The 8,682-nt window shown below is 37.8% G+C and overlaps 1 pseudogene; it reads left to right on the top strand.

Moving 5' to 3' along the window:
* Positions 1 to 2,255: 2,255 nt before the first annotated feature.
* LOC129780904 (U4 spliceosomal RNA) lies at positions 2,256 to 2,332 on the top strand (annotated as a pseudogene).
* Positions 2,333 to 8,682: the final 6,350 nt, after the last annotated feature.

An 8,682-nucleotide genomic window follows, 5' to 3' on the forward strand; every position in this document is an offset into this window, starting at 1 on the left:
AATTAGAATCAGCGTAGCCATCAACAGCTCCCAATCTGGACCCTCAATGGACGGTAGAGATTTTAATGAAAAAAGAAGTATCAACGCCTGCCATTTATCGCCGCCCCAATTCACATAACAAACACCGGCACGTGCCCCCACGTGGGCAGACTCTACGCCACATTCAATTTCCTGTTTTTGGAAATGCCATCGGAGGGGCCCGACGACCAGCGGAACACATTTATCCTTTTCACAAATCTATGCAAATTAGCCACAGCGCGTAGTCGATCGATCGATGTGTGTGGTATACCCTCGGCCCGCTGCTAATGATGTGAAGCAGTTGTACCAGTTGGGTGGCATACAAATTTGAATATCCAAAATCATATATGCCAGCCGAGAGCACATAACGATAAGCACCCCAAGGCGAAGGCATCATCACCAGAGCCCCAACACCATCGACCATCGACACGGGTGCCCCTTTCGCAGTCCCTTCTCTCGGGTTCACAGCAAGCAGGCAACAGCAAAAAAAACGAAGTTTATTCGATCACGAGAGATTATGAAGATTATGGTAATTTTCATATTTTGGTTCGAGCTGCTGCGGCTGCCGCTGCATCGCCATTCCACAAATCCTAAAACAACAGCCACAGTCCTTTCTTCCCTCCCACGTTTTTCCGAGCGCTTCTGGGTGAGGGTTCCTGAGCTTGGTCCGAAATTAGATTAGTATGCTATGATTTATCTTTCGGGCTTACTCTAATCCGCTCAAGCGTTCGCAGGGTCGAATTTGTAGGAATTTATGGGTATTAGATATTTATTTTGAATAATTCTTCTAACCGTGGTTGGAGAAAGTTTTTTATCTGTGTTATTCTCAAAAGTAGGAAGCATTCGCTTCGTTTCTAGAAAACTGTTCCGGGTAATACATCTTGGATCATTCCGAAAATCATTATTCCGTCACACGTGACCAACTTTCAACACGGAACCCCCTCGGCTTAGCAACAGAAATCAAAACATATGGACTCCAATAATGTGTGGAAAAAGGAAGAGAAATGTTGGAGATATTCCAGCATCCCCCTTTTCTGGGTATTTCTGGAACCTGTCTATCTTCGGCAACATCTGGTGTTACTGATTCGCTGCTGTTTTTATTTTCTTCCTACTGTCGGAAGAATTTGGTTCGGACTATTTTTTACGAATCTTTACGAGTCTGGATGAAATTCAATTAAATTTTGTTTGGTATGGTAGCTTGCATAGGGAAGGGGAGACCATCGTGCGGAGTGCTTCCGTTAAATTGTGTGCTGAAGCGAGAATACACTTACCATATCGTTGAGCAAACGGAGCTCCGTCACATGATTGTCTGGAACAGGAGAGAGAAAGCATTTAATTAGGACTTCTATTGCATTAGTTTTAGTTTTTGATGGGGTGATTCGAATTCAGTGATGTTGGAATCCTTCCAAGTGGCATTTGTTATGTTGAAATATTCGTGAACATTGTACTTCGCCTGAACGGAAATACACGATTTGAAATAGCAATCTTTCAGTATCAATGTGCCGATATATGCATTACAGTGGAATGTTATGTTGAAGTACAGGGAATATTTCCACAGATGGGTACTGATCAATATTCGGTCAATATTATGGTTCAAGCTTGTGAAGCGAAGAAAATATATAAATTTTCGCTGACTCGTGAAAAGCAAAACCACAATATACATATAATGAATAAGAATATTCCTGGACGCATAAGATTCTATACCGAATACCAACTTCTATGTCTAAGTTAACTTGTTCAATAACTATTTGATTATGTCAACCAGAAAAAAAGCCAATAGTTAATCGTCAAATAATTATCTCATTGATAAAAATCAAACAATAAAAAACGAAAAAAATAGTTAAATTTATTATAATTTGCTTACTAACCAGCATCTCCAGCAGGAATTCTAATCCTAATGCGCCTTGAAAATACTGCAACTACTTCTAAAACAGGGTTTCAAAATATACAACTTATCTACCATACTGCGTATGCCAACGCCAGCAGAACCCATTCATCTAGGCCCATTTTGGACTTAGTGGATCTGCTCGATTACATATCCCTTCATGTCGCCAGCTCACTGAACTTTTACGCATACCGTTTGATGATTATGCAAAATTTTGATAATTATTTGCTGCGATAAACACTACCATAATGCATGAATTGATCTAAATAGGGATTTGTTTGCAATTGAATCCGTAAATTGTTTTATTCATTCACTAGTTTAATCAATAATTTAATCAATATATACAAAAGATAGCTCTGCGCAGCAGCGATATCGTACCCAATGAGGAACATCCGAGGTGCGATTATTGCTAATTGAAAAACCACAAATGATTACTAAGCCAACGGCAATCCTACATCAACCTTGCGGTTATATCATAGGTATAATTAACCCATTGTTTTTGAGGAAAATCTGTACCAAAGATAATGAAAAAATCTGTATCTTTCCAGATAAATCTGTACGCAAACACTGTTTGTAGATATCATAGTTTTTGAGTTATAAATTTTTGTTAAAAAATAAAGAAATTTCGCTATTTAGAGATGTTTCATGAAAAGATATAATTCTTAACAAAAATTGCCGCCGTTTTGGCAATTTTTCGAATTTTTTAAAAAACCCGTATGTAACGCTTTAGGTATTGTCCTAAAGTTTCGAATTATTTATTGTAATTTGTTCTACGACACCCCGTTGCTTCAGAACCGATACCACCAGCAAGGTATCGATTTTCAGACAGCATCTACGCATCCAACTGTCAACAGCGTCATAATCATTATATGTGCACTCAAAATATGGAAAATTAATCTTCAAATATACCTTAAACAATAACCAAAATACACGATCTCTTCGCTTTATTCGTAACGTCAAAAAAAAATCCACGAAAATTCATTATTTGCCGACCTTCCAGGCAGGGGTCCTCCCTTAATTTATGTTGACGATGCCCGATTCATTAAAACGAAGACTTTATTATATTTCCCCGTTAGAACCAACTATAAGAAGTTGTTTGTTATGTTTCTTAATCGAACAAAACTGTTCCATTCCAACATTTGACAACATTTCAACAGACCTGTTCTTATAAAATCGTCGAATTTGGGAGGGAATCCATTGGGCTCCGATCCTGGAATCCGTTTTTTTTCCTGATAAGTGCGTGTCTATGTCTCATTATGTTCCGATGGATTATCGATTATAAAATTCGAGTTATGTTTAGCACGCGAGTACATGAAGTTCGTTACAATCATTGTACAATATGCTAATGAAAATTGTTATGGATGACAGAATAAATCTCGTGAGAAAATCAATGACCAGCAAGAAATATGTTCCCTTTAATTGCATAATCGCTTTTGGCAAATTCTTGTAAATTGCTGTAGTGTGATGAAAAATAAATTCAGATATCTGTTATTCAAGGATTTTTACCGTCAAACTTATACAGTGACATCCGTGGCCGAAGGGTCAGCATTACGATTGCGGAATCTTGGATCGATATTTGTAGGATCAATATTCTTCATTCCGATTTCCAATATTTTGGAACGATTATTTGTACTCGAAAAAATCGCAAAAATCTTGTTTTTTCTCGATTTTTTCGACCCTTGACTTTTTTTTCGTTGATTTATTCTCAGTGTACATCGGTTTTAATCTTACTAAAGATCACCTGTTGTGTACAACTTAATCCGTTCAGATCAATAGCTGTTTCAACCTTCATCACAGACATCACACTCTTCATCAACGGGAGAATTTTTTAATCGAAATTTTGTATAAACTAAAGATCGTCAACGAGATAAATTAATCTCACATAAGAACTCCATACTGTAAAGTTCACAATAAAACACTAGTTGAATTGCCACACACGCGTTATCATTCGTGCTGTCCGCCAAGTCTTTCTCACCAAAATTGTCTTTTTCAAGACTCAAAGTTTACGTTAACGTTTTCCGTCCGCTCTACTGATCGCCGTTGCCGTTTCTTCACCGTACTGGAAAATATACGATCCGTAGCGAACACCATCTAACAAATTTTATAAACATTTTATCAACATTTAAATCGCTTCATTAAGGTTGTTGACAAAGTCAATCTGACTCTTCGAAGATTTGCTTCCGTACAAATGCTGACAACTGAACAAATGCTGAACTAGTGGCAGCTACTGAGGAGTGCGATGTACAATGTACCAGTAGCTCATACGATCACTGAACTAGACATCATTTCCAGCCGAAAGGTTGTTTTGTATAATTAATTTTTATTTTTTTTTCAATTAATTTATATCATCAAATGATTCGATGGCGGCACATGATGAGTAATGCCCTGGAAAATGCTTTTTTCTGGACCCTTGTTTTCATTAGTATAAATCACATTATTCAAGCCATAAATAACTTATTTTTTGATGATTCTTATACATACTCTTGCTAAACTTAGGTTCACACTATTAATTGTTTAACACTAAACCTACCACGAGGGGTCAAATGACCCATTTTAAACATTTAGTCAAAATTTTCTTGCAAATTACATTACCACAACAACATTTGTCTACACTACATTTCCTAAAACATACATCAAAAGTATTTTTCAGTGTTTACTCCTCTCTTGTTATTTTTTTTCACTGAGAAATATATGTAATCTGTCCTAACTACCGCAACGGGTCATTCGACCCTTGCAAACATTTATCTGATATCAGAAAGATTTATTTGTGTGGTTGTGATACAAAACCATTGCATTACACATTGTTTACTATTGATTTATATATTTTGTTGTATTTGTGAATGAATAATGAATGATCAGAATTATTCGTATTGCTGACTATCCTAGCGAAATAACAGTAACCATTCCAAGCTACAGTGCTATTTTGCATGCTAAAAATTGTAATTTCAATATTTTGCTAATATTTGTTATCCCAAAACGTCGAAATATACAGGAAAAATATGGTATACCACGTTTCTCAACAAAACTGTATAAATCGAGTCATTCATTCACTAACTATCAATAAAGGGTCACTTAACCAGCTGTGGTAGAAATAAATATACATGAAACATCGGTAGGTTTAGTGTTAAAGCAGCGAGCTGCTCCATGCTATTTATCATATAAGATTTAGAAGCCTAACTTTGTTGTCATAATCAGAAAACATTCGTTCAACGGTAGCCGAGATTTGAGACATAGTAACAATATTAGAAACGAGGCATTGAAATGCTGAGAATTCAAGCCAAATATGGCCAACGGAACGGACCGAAACGGTTAGTTGAAACCAGGGTCCGGAATCTTCGAAAGTGAAAAATAAAGACCGACTCTACTCTCAGTAGCTTCGCTTCGACTAGAACTGCTGCGGCAGTCGCCCACAACAAAAAAAGTGACTTGACTAGAAAATGAATTGACTAGCGTTGACTAGCGAGGATGACTGGTGAACTAGTCCAGTCAGTGGTTATTCTAACTGACTCGACTAATGAATACAAATCTGCCTCTTCATTCAACTGACTTCAATCCACATTTCCATTTCCCTCTGACACTAATTTTATACCCGCATACGCAATCTTATTTTTACGTCCATATAAAGAACGAAAACATGATTTCTGATGCAAAAAAGTTTATGGGTCTGGGCCCAGGAGCACGGACGAGATCTTGACATAGGACTGTGGTTGTGTGTAGTAATTGCATTTGAATTGAGCTTTTTCCATTGTTCAAAATCTGTAATTTTTTGTTTTTTTATCTCTGTTCAAAAATGTACACAAAAACCCATTAAATCCAATACTACCGTTTACTTCTGTTTGTTCAATTATGCAGAAGAAGGGAAATGATAATCATGTACCATTTTCAAACACAAGTCTAAATAAATAAGATCTACATAAATATAAGCCTAAGTCAAATAAATCTATGACTACAGAAATATATTATCGATAAAAATAGCATTTTCTCCTTCGCCGTCGCGTTGTACGGAACATTGATTGTAATAACTTTATAACCAGGTGATATATATTGAGTATTCTATGACCACGAGTGCTCTCTTGGGAAGTTCGTGTAGCTGCTGTAGTGAATTGATCTCATTGGGTGCTAAGTTCTGCTTATGTATAGGAAAGGAGAATAGGCAAGAGCATTCGAGGAAGTGAAGCGGGTTTCTTAGAAAGACATATATCGGGAGCATAATATTAAGATCGCGACTACTCAATCTATCATAATCTGATATGCGTGAATATACCCATTCGATCTTCTAAATCAGCAGCCAGTTAAATTCTTTCACTGCATTGTTTATATATCCAAACAACATGCTCGATATTATGACATCCTGGACCACAATTACATGAATTGTTAGTAGCAAGACCTACACGATAAAACGTGAATTGAGCACGAATTCGTTTTGAGTTGTTGAGCACGTTGAGTCGTTTTGGCGGAGAAACTGCGTGAAGAAGCCAAAAGTCATTACTAACTGAAAACGGATATAGTCAGTCAGATAGTCAGCTGACTATCCTCAGTTGACTATGACTATGCAAATAGGTAACTGAATCAAAGATGGAAATCATATTATTTGATAAGGTGCATTCAAGGTATGAAAGATTCATGGAAATTTAAATGAATTCATACCAAATAGTAGACATGTATAAATTATTCTTTACATAATAAATCATGAGAAAACAGTATTCTATAATAAAGTCTCGAAAAAAAAGCATGATAAACCCTAGATTTACGTTCAATGTCCTATATTTATTCGCAATCTACAAGGACTTTCAGATTAAACGCTCACGCAACAAACTTTAATAACTTGAACCGATTTTTATTTTAAAAAAACCAAAATAAAGCTTATTTTAGGGTATTTTCTATGTGACCACCCCTTTTTTAGATAACGCGTTTTAAACAGTGAACAAAATTCTTCATGCACAACTCTAACATTACGACTTCGATGCTGTTGAAAATCCGAGTTATTTCTTCTTGAGGTTCCTCCAAATTTTGTGGTTCATCAACACAGCAACGGTCCTTCACGTACCCCCAGAGGAAGCAATCGACGACGAGAAATGTTGAAATTCTTACCATAAGAGAACAACGTTTCATTAAGGCTTCGGTTGCTCGAGTAAAACGTTTTCACTAAAAATACACGTTCTTCACATTCTTGACATCTTGACACTAAGAACCATCCGATCAGACTGAACGAGTAGCCGAATATTATCGTCCCGAAGTGGGTAATGCAATGTTACCATCGACGGAGCGAAAAAAAAATTATTAGGAGCTATTCGATTTTTTTCTTTGCGTGGGCATTTAATCTGAAAGACCCCGTATGATACATGCATTGTTTAAACAGATGACAGATACACGACGATGGAATAGAAACGTCATTACTCACCATTACCAATCAATACAGTGTGAACAAGTTTCCCACATACAAATACTATGTGTGTACATTGCATTTTTTTTAGTAGAGAGAATCCTCGAGCAGAGAATTTTTAGAGTGCTCTTCAGAATGGCTAACTTTACCAAAAACCTTGAAGTGTGATCGAAACTGTCAAAAACAAATGGAAGACGACACTAAGGAGACTATCCCTAAAAACGCGAGAAGAAAGAATAATTTATCGTCATTTTTCTCTCAAACAAACTGTCTTTAGTTACTGATACGTAATATATGTATAGCAATATGCAGCGATTGATTTTGTATGTACATCCTTGTTTTTCCAGTAGAGTATTTGAACGAGTTATTCCCACCCCAAAATCTTCATGAGCAAATAGAGGCAGAAGTTAAAGTAGATCCCCAGCAGAGTCTGACTTCCGTGTGATTAAATGTTCCATAAACACTAAAGTATGTAGCCAAACACGACAACGACGATGACGACGGTGTGGAATTACTTGAAATGGTCGGAAAAACGTCAGTTTCAGCCACACTCTCCATAATTCCTTCACTTATCCCGTCTGTTTCCCGCGCGGGGTGTTAAGCCTCGGATAATGATTTTCGATACCCGCACGGCTAACACGGCGTTTCCGCTGCTGTGTGAGTGTATGGAAAGAGAAAAAAAACTCGGCAAGCAAAAGAGCTTCTCTCCGGAAAAATCGGGCAGCAAAGTGACAGTAAGCCTTTCCAAAGTATTCGGTGACGGGGGAAGAACGGGTAAACAAAAGTGTGTGTTATCTTTTCTTTCCCGGTTTAATCATGTGCGTGTGCGAGGAAGAGAGGTGGCGAGGGGTGGTTAGTGAGCGGCTTACGGGCTGCTGCCGAGCCCTGGGATGGGAGGGACTGTGGGCAAATAGAATTATGGTGGGTAGCCGCAAGAGAGCAACAGCATCAATATTGGACATAAATCAGCACCGGTGTATATCCCTGCCGCAGAGGCTCGACATGGGTCGGAGAAACACACACACATGCGAAAAGAGCACAGTGTGCTTGGTTAAAGGATTTAGTTGGGTCTTGAGCGACTTGAGAGGGTGTTATTCCAGGAATCGATAGCAAATTGGATTAAACCAGGTCCGGTGTAGGTTTTCTTTCAATCAGTTACGTGTGAGCAAGGTTCTGTCAGGAGCTTATATTGTGCGGAGCGCTGCTCAAGCGGACGAAATAATAATGTGTAGTCTCCCGGGACGAGTTGAAAGGGATCAGGGAAAGTAGTGTTATCGTTCAACTTTCCCACTGTATTACGGTGCAGATTGATGAATAGGTCTAATCATGGGGTATAAACTACTGCCAGTTGTTTGATTGGAGAACCAGAGCGGGTTCTGCTCTTGCATGAATAAAG

The sequence above is a fragment of the Toxorhynchites rutilus genome, chromosome 3 (genome assembly GCF_029784135.1).
Source record: "Toxorhynchites rutilus septentrionalis strain SRP chromosome 3, ASM2978413v1, whole genome shotgun sequence".
NCBI classification, from domain to species: Eukaryota; Metazoa; Arthropoda; class Insecta; order Diptera; family Culicidae; genus Toxorhynchites; species Toxorhynchites rutilus.